Below are 7,875 nucleotides of genomic sequence, written 5' to 3' on the forward strand. Positions count from 1 at the left end.
CTCGGGCTTCTTCTGTGACTTTGACCTGGTGAAACATAGCCCGTATGTCGCCCATGAATGCCACAGGTTCCTGCCTGAAACGAGTGAGAACTCCAAGCAGTGAACTGGTGAGATTGGGACCTTGATAAAGTACGTCGTTTAATGATGTTCCTTTAAATGTGGCACCACAATCAAACTGTTGTCCTGTAGTGTTGCAGATGTATTCATGATTTCCATACATTTTTGGTCTTCCCTTGACATCTCTTTTTCCTCTGAGGGCTTTTCATTAAAGTCATGATTATACTGACTGCTAAGCATGAGCTCCAATTTGGAGATATAAATCCTATTCACCACAACAGAAGAAAGCTCCATGTCAACATTGCTGCCATTGCTGCTTCCATGTAAAGGACCATTGATGACCCATCCCAACACTGTTCTTATAGCGTATGGGCCATTTCCACAACTGTTTACAATTTCCCAAGGTTCCAATATCTTTGGATTCAATGGTTCCAATCAACATGTCAACACTCAACATTGGCATTTATGCTGGGAATATGAACTTTTGACAAATGATTCCACCTCTTCACATCTGCGGCTGTAGCAATGTTTTTTTTGGTTACTGACATTTGCTTCTGTGTGAGGACTTCTGGAAGAGAATAAAAGTTATTTTCCTCAAGACCAGCTACCTCCATCCAGTAGCGTGGCGTGGGAAAAAAATTAGGGGAAGCCAATAATACCTCCTTTCTTTTGGGTCGGGGGTGTGGTGGTCAATGTAATGACGTAACCAGATTAGTTACCCGGTATCATTTTACACACATTTGTACATACAGATGCAGGACTTACACACGCCTGTTATCTAACCGACAGGTCCGCACGCACTCTCCAGCCCAAACTCTAATAAGCATTTATTCACAAACTAAATCAGGAGACCTTTAACGTTTTACGTCCGACTCGCTCCTTTTTTCCTCGCTGTACACAGCTCCAGTTTGGGCATTGGCCTGTCATCAGATTGTATTTTAGTTGCTGCTGTAGCGGAAGTTTAGTACAATTATTTTTTATTTAACACTCCAAATCTCCACCCTCCATAATTGCACTTGCTTCAGTTGCTTGCTACTTTCTAATGGCGGTGAGAGTGGTGCAGTGACGCTATCTATCTTCTATCGATTAGATTTATGATTAGCAAATTATAAAAGTAGGGTAGACATGTGGATATTATCCGGCTGAACAAAACGTGCATTTATCTAACAGGTTGGTTTTTCACTGACCTTATTTCGAGCTATTTTCCAAAATCCTATGGAGAAATTCCATTGCTTTTTTGTCGAGGGAAACCGAGCGCAGCTTACTTCCGGGTTTTAGGACATGTCACTGCAACACTAAGTTGATGCGATTTGATTGGATTGTGAGGCAAGGGAAGCCAGCCGCCTCTGGCTTCCCTTGGCATGGCCCTGACTAATCACAGGTTTACAGGGGCGTGATGTCATGTCTGATTGGTCAATCCCTCCATTTTTTTTCACCAAGGGAAGCCAATTTCGGCTGGCCTCCTCTCGCAACAGAGAGTGCAATCTACTGTTTCACCATAACATCTAGAGGGGCGCTGTTTCACTCTTTGTAAAATATTCAATGAGAATGAGGGAGAGACGGGCCGGCAGCAACACACAACAAAGAATTTCCGAAACTAAACGAAGTGTTTTTATTTATTTATTAAAATTATAACTACAATCCGAAAAAAAACAGGGGAAGCCTGGCTTCTCTTGGCCTCCAGGAGAAAACGCCACTGCCTCCATCCCAAATAAGGAGAAAGCTGGAATGACCTTTTTCTGTCCCATAGTCTTCAAAAGAAAATTATTTCTTTTTCTTGTGCTGTTTAATCTGTGTATGAGATCTTCTGAGCAGAATGTGGCTGTGCTTCCAGGATCTAAAAATGAATAAGTCTGTATAATTTCACTTCCCTTTGTGGACTTGTCCTGCACTGGAAAACCCTGCCGTCAAAGCAGACTTGTTTTTTTGAAGTTTTTTTTGTGGATTCTTGGATTTCACTTTAAAGACACACCGGGCTCTGGACGGACTTCAACAACGGCACAGGAACATGGGCGGTATGTGAACATTTTTTTTGTGAACAGTAATTGTTTAATAATCGTTACATCTCCTCAGGACCAAGTTCATGTGTCCTGCCTTTCACCTACTGACCACCCACTGCTCATTTAAGGTGGACTCACCTTTACAAGGGACCAGCTAGTCTTAGTGTCTTAATGCAAATGTTTTGTAAAGTGATGCTAGACCAAAAACGTGTTGTTGGGCTGTGTGCTCTCTGCTCTCTGCACGGTGTCTGTACTCAAAGATTGTTTATTAAATGAGAGCTTCACTCTGTTTTTGTTGTCTAAACAACGCTAACAGAGCAATACGTCTTCTTTCCAGCAGATAGCATAAATGTTACATCATCCAGTTCAACTGTCATCCACATATTAATGATTCAAAACAGCAATGTGTAAGATAGGGCTAGTAATTGACTATTTCAACAGAATGTGAAGAGGTTACAATCTTGAGGCCATGTCCAATATGTTTATGTTTTGTAATTTTTAATATTCAAGCTCATCTCTTAAGATATTAGAACTTCCTATCTCAACATGTATCCTTTTATGCCAATTAAAAAAAACTTTCATTTTTGCTGCCAATTATTGAGATTGTTTCACAGCTTTATCCTAAATATTTAGACTTTTTCTTTACATATAGATTACATAGGGTGAACAGCACGATCCACTCTGCTGGATTCTGCCCAAATCTGCTCAAAATGCTTGCACAAATCTCGCTTTATCCATACTCCGGCCAAGACACATATTGAGCCCAGAAAATGAATGTTATTATAGCTTTTAGTTACTAGTTAGATATAGATTATTAGATAATTCAAAACATAAATCGATTATTAAATACACATTGACAGATATTTATAGTTTAAGATATCCAGCAGCAGGGCATCAAGTTATTCAAGTTAGCTCTACATTTTCTAACTGTGATAAAACACATCAATAATCATTATAGTAACACAATGCAATTCTGAAAAGAGCCATTATGCATAAGGAGTACTTTTACTGTTGGTACTTTAAGTATAGTTTGATACCAATGCTTTTGTACTTTTACTTTTAACAGAGTATTTTTACCCTGTAGTATTTCTACGTTTACTTTAGTAGAATATCTGAGTACCATGAGTGTGGAGCTGTGTGCTACAAAAGCCTCAAATGTAGAGCAGGTTGTAAGCGAGGCTCCGTTTGTAAATGAGGAAACAGTTCAGAGTGTCAGCGCTGCTCCTCCTCTTGGAATAAGTCAGAGTTTGATAAGCCCTCCCTCTTCTTCCTGCTCTCAGACACAGCCAGCTCCACTCTGTGTTTCCTGGTTCCTCCCCTTTAGATACACACTGAGGAGGATGGGTGTAACTAACATGTGGGTAAAGTAAGAGCAGATAGGCCACATTCACTTCACACACACATGCTGTTCAGATCACAGCTCACATAGTTTCAGCTCTCAGGAAGTGAAACTCAGACACTCGCTGCCACTGAGAGGATAAATGGCGCAGAAAGGAGTTCAGCTAGACCGGGAAACCTTCTCTTGTTCGATCTGTCTGGATCTACTGAAGGATCCGGTGGCTACTCCCTGTGGACACAGCTACTGCATGAAGTGTATTAAAGGCTTCTGGGACGGAGAGGATGAGAAGAAGATCCACAGCTGCCCTCAGTGTAGGCAGAGCTTCACACCGAGGCCTGTCCTGCTGAAAAACACCATGTTAGCAGCTTTAGTGGAGGAGCTGAAGAAGACTGGACTCCAAGCTGCTCCTGCTGATCTCTGCTATGCTGGAGCTGAAGATGTGGCCTGTGATGTCTGCACTGGGAGAAAACAGAGAGCCTGTAAGTCCTGCCTCGTGTGTCTGGCCTCTTATTGTGACAAACACCTCCAGCGTCATTATGACGTAGCTCCATTAAAAAAACACAAGCTGGTGGAGCCCTCCAAGAAGCTCCAGGAGAACATCTGCTCTCATCATGATGAGGTGATGAAGATGTTCTGCCGCACTGATCAGCAGTGTATCTGTTATCTCTGCTCTCTGGACGAACACAAAGGCCACGACACGGTGTCAGCTGCAGCAGAGAGAACTGAGAGGCAGAGAGAGCTGGAGGGGAGTCGACTAAACATCCAGCAGAGAATCCAGGACGGAGAGAAGGAGGTGAAGCTGCTTCAGCAGGAGGTGAAGGCCGTCAATAGCTCTGCTGATAAAGCAGTGGAGGACAGTGAGAAGACGTTCACTGAGCTGATCCGTCTCATGGAGAAAAGAAGCTCTGATGTGAAGCAGCAGGTCAGATCCAAGCAGAAGAGAGAAGTGAGTCGAGTCGAAGAGCTTCAGGAGAAGCTGGAGCAGGAGATGGCTGAGCTGAAGCTTCTCTCTCACACAGAGGATCCCAACCAGTTTCTGCACAGCTACCCCTCACTGCCAGCCCTCAGTGAACCTACACACTCCTCCAGCATCAACATCCGTCCTCTGAGCTACTTTGAGGACGTGACGGCGGCCCTGTCAGCAGTCAGAGACAAACTACAGGACGTCCTGAGAGAGGAATGGACAAACGTCTCACCGCCTGAAGTGGATGTTTTACTGTCAGCAGCAGAGCCCGCCACCAGTGCTGGGTTCTTCAGATATTCACAGGAGATCACTCTGGATCCAAACACAGCAAACACACAGCTGTTATTATCTGAGGGAGGCAGAAAAGCAACATACATGGGACAACTACAGTCCTATTCTAGTCACCCAGACAGATTCACTGATTATCCTCAGGTCCTGAGTAGAGAGAGTCTGACTGGACGTTGTTACTGGGAGGTGGAGTGGAGAGGGGGAGAAGTTCATGTAGCAGTGACTCACATACAAGAATTTCATCAGAGCAGGGAGGGACTTTTTCTTTGGACTCAATGACAAATATTGGGTGTTGGAGTGTAACCAAAACAGTTATATATTTCGTTACAACAGTATCCCCACTCCCGTCTCAGATCCTCTGTCCTCCAGAGTAGGAGTGTACCTGGATCACAGAGCAGGTGTTCTGTCCTTCTACAGCATCTCTGAAACCATGACTCTCCTCCACAGAGTCCAGACCACATTCACTCGGCCGCTACATGCTGGAGTTGGGCTTTGTGGTTTAGGAACCACAGCTGAGTTTTGTAAACTGAAATAGCCTGAAGTCATTTGAGGAACTCTTCTACTTCTTAAAATCATTTTGTGTCCATCATTGTTGCTGAGAGCTGATTGTTCATGTCTTCACTGCACAGAGATCAGCTGTCAATCAAACATTATGGGATGTGCTTTAACATCTTCTCATGAGTTGTTCTGTAGATGTTGGAGTTTCTTTAGGCGGCGCTCCTTCCTGTGTCTGTTTAGCCATGGAGGCTGTCACTGCTCAGGAGCATTTCTGTTGACCTCAACTGATATTTCTCTGCATGGAAATGTAAACTTTGCTCTAAATATTTGTTGAATATATTTATTCAACAAATAAATATATTCGTTGAATAACGCAGCATTACTTTAGATCCCCTCCCTCTAAATATATCAATAAACATTAGAAAGTGATGCTCCTGACTACCATACAAGTTTAAGAAGATAATATTGGTTTGAAAGAATTCAAAGCTATAAATAAACAGCAACAGGCTCTTTAACCAAGGCACTGTTAGCCTAACATGTAAACTAGTTGTTCACACTAATATTATCACTTAATATTAGCAAATTCTATTTTATTTTTTAAAACATATTGATGTAAATACATACACATATCGATTTGTTGTATAAATATTGCAAATCAAAACCTTTATTCACTAATAATTACCAAAAATCGTAGTTCTATCTCCTGTTATCAATGCATTCACATTGCCCGCCATGAACTTCCGGGGAACGATCCTCGTCTACATGAACCACGTGACGATAACCGTTTTTGGACTTCCGTTGTCGTAACTCTTCTATTATATGGCTCTGGACTGTCCCAAGCCTCGTTGTTCTGATAGCTCCGCCCCTTCGCTCCAACCCCCCTCCCTCCCCCACATCTACAGGTGAAAATTACTTTTGCGAAACATTTATCGCAAGAAGTGTAGCAAAAGTCAAGACCGCAGATTCGTCGATTTATACTGCCACAGAGCAGATTAGTCAAGTTGTAATGACTGATTTGAGAGGTTGTAATAAATAAAGTTGCAGTTGTAATGGAAAATATATTTTAAAAATATGTATTTTTCTGCAAGTGAACATTTCATCTCTCAGTTCATTTTTTTTCTGCAAGTGCTCACATCAGGTTTTACACGCTCTCACATTTTGCACCATATCTACCTTCATACGCCTCCTTCATTTCGCCCCCGTTGACAGATATCTGGTCGTGTGTGGAGGCGACGTGGCGGCAGCCACTAAAGATGAAGGCTCCAGTGGCAGCTATTATGGCGGGAATCCTTAGGGTTATAGGATATTCCTTGTGCTCGCGTAGGGTTGCCAACCGTCCTGTATTAGCCGGGACGCCCCGTATTTGAGCCAAAAGGGGCGTGTCCCGTACGGGACATTGTTTGTCCCGGACTCCGGTGTAAAGGGAAAAATAAAAAATATGTTTCTGTTTGCGTGCAATGCAGTGTGTCTGGCTGCGTGTCTGTGTGTTTGTGTGCTGTATGCGAAGGGCGCTAGGACCGCTCAGTTGACAGGGCATGCACAATGCTCCCACAATGCTCGATGTGTGTGTGTGAGATTTTCTCCGGTGGGCCGCGGCATCATTGTTTGTGTGGCATGTCAGCCTGTTCAGTCGTGTGGGAAAATGAGCGCTGCCGGTGGAGGAGGTGATAATGAAAGAGGAGAATAGAGAGAGGATGTGGTTCTGGGCCCTGACCCTTCTAAAAAGAAAAGACTTGTGTCTTACAACAAACAGTGGAAGAAAAACACAGTTGGGTAAAGCCCGTGAGTGGAGATCTAGTCTCGGGTCTGCGTGTGTGAGTCAGTCAGCTGATTGATGGGAAAATGGTTGGTTGAAGGATAACATTAAGTCTAATAATGATGTACCGTGCATCTTCACATCATGTATACTTTGCATTACTTAATACCATTTTTCAAATATTTATTTTTATATTTATATTTATTTTTTTAACACATTGCGGCTCGCCTCGAAAGTAGACGAGAGTAGCCGATCGCAGCCGGGGGAGGTGTCAAAAATCTCGTCTTAAATCGGACAGCTCGGACTCGGAGTCGGCTTGACTGGCTGGGTTTGCAATGGCGGAAATTGATTTAATCTTGCCATTTTAAATGATGTATTCAATAAATAAGGTTAAACCAAATCATTACATTACAATAGATTTTATTTTAATGATTTGGTTTAACTTAAAGAGAACATTTATTGTTATTGCACATATTACAGGTACTGAGACAACGAAATGCAGTTTAGCTTCTAACCAGGTGCAACAAGCAGTGAAGTGGAAAGTAATGTACACAATCTACAGAATAACATATAGAATGAATTGAATGATGAATAAACAGTGGGGTATGAATACACTAGATATCAGCCTGTGAGCAGTATGAACAGTGTGTATGAATATGCTAAGATATATAAAGTATGAAAACGGTAAGCAGTAGCCTATAGTATAAAATATATAGATATTAATTTCATGATGATAAACATTGTGGAACAATGATGAAAAATGAGAATGGATGTGGCGACGTAAAACTGACACAAAACAACAACAAACTTTTGCCAGCCAATAGGAGAGTTTCATCAGCAGCACGTGGTAAAAACCACCAATGAGCGCTCAGCTCGAGATACCAGCGAGCCGTTTCCCATCAAGCATTTCGCTTCCGCAGCTCGTGGAGAGCAACTGCGGGCGTCTTTGTCCCGCGAGATTTCAAAGTCTGAT

At 42.6% G+C, this 7,875-nt stretch overlaps 1 pseudogene; it reads left to right on the forward strand.

Moving 5' to 3' along the window:
• Positions 1–3,538: 3,538 nt before the first annotated feature.
• Positions 3,539–5,183, forward strand: LOC117462197 (tripartite motif-containing protein 16-like; annotated as a pseudogene).
• The last annotated feature ends 2,692 nt before the right edge of the window (positions 5,184–7,875 follow it).

Source organism: Pseudochaenichthys georgianus, chromosome 17, assembly GCF_902827115.2.
Source record: "Pseudochaenichthys georgianus chromosome 17, fPseGeo1.2, whole genome shotgun sequence".
NCBI lineage: Eukaryota > Metazoa > Chordata > Actinopteri > Perciformes > Channichthyidae > Pseudochaenichthys > Pseudochaenichthys georgianus.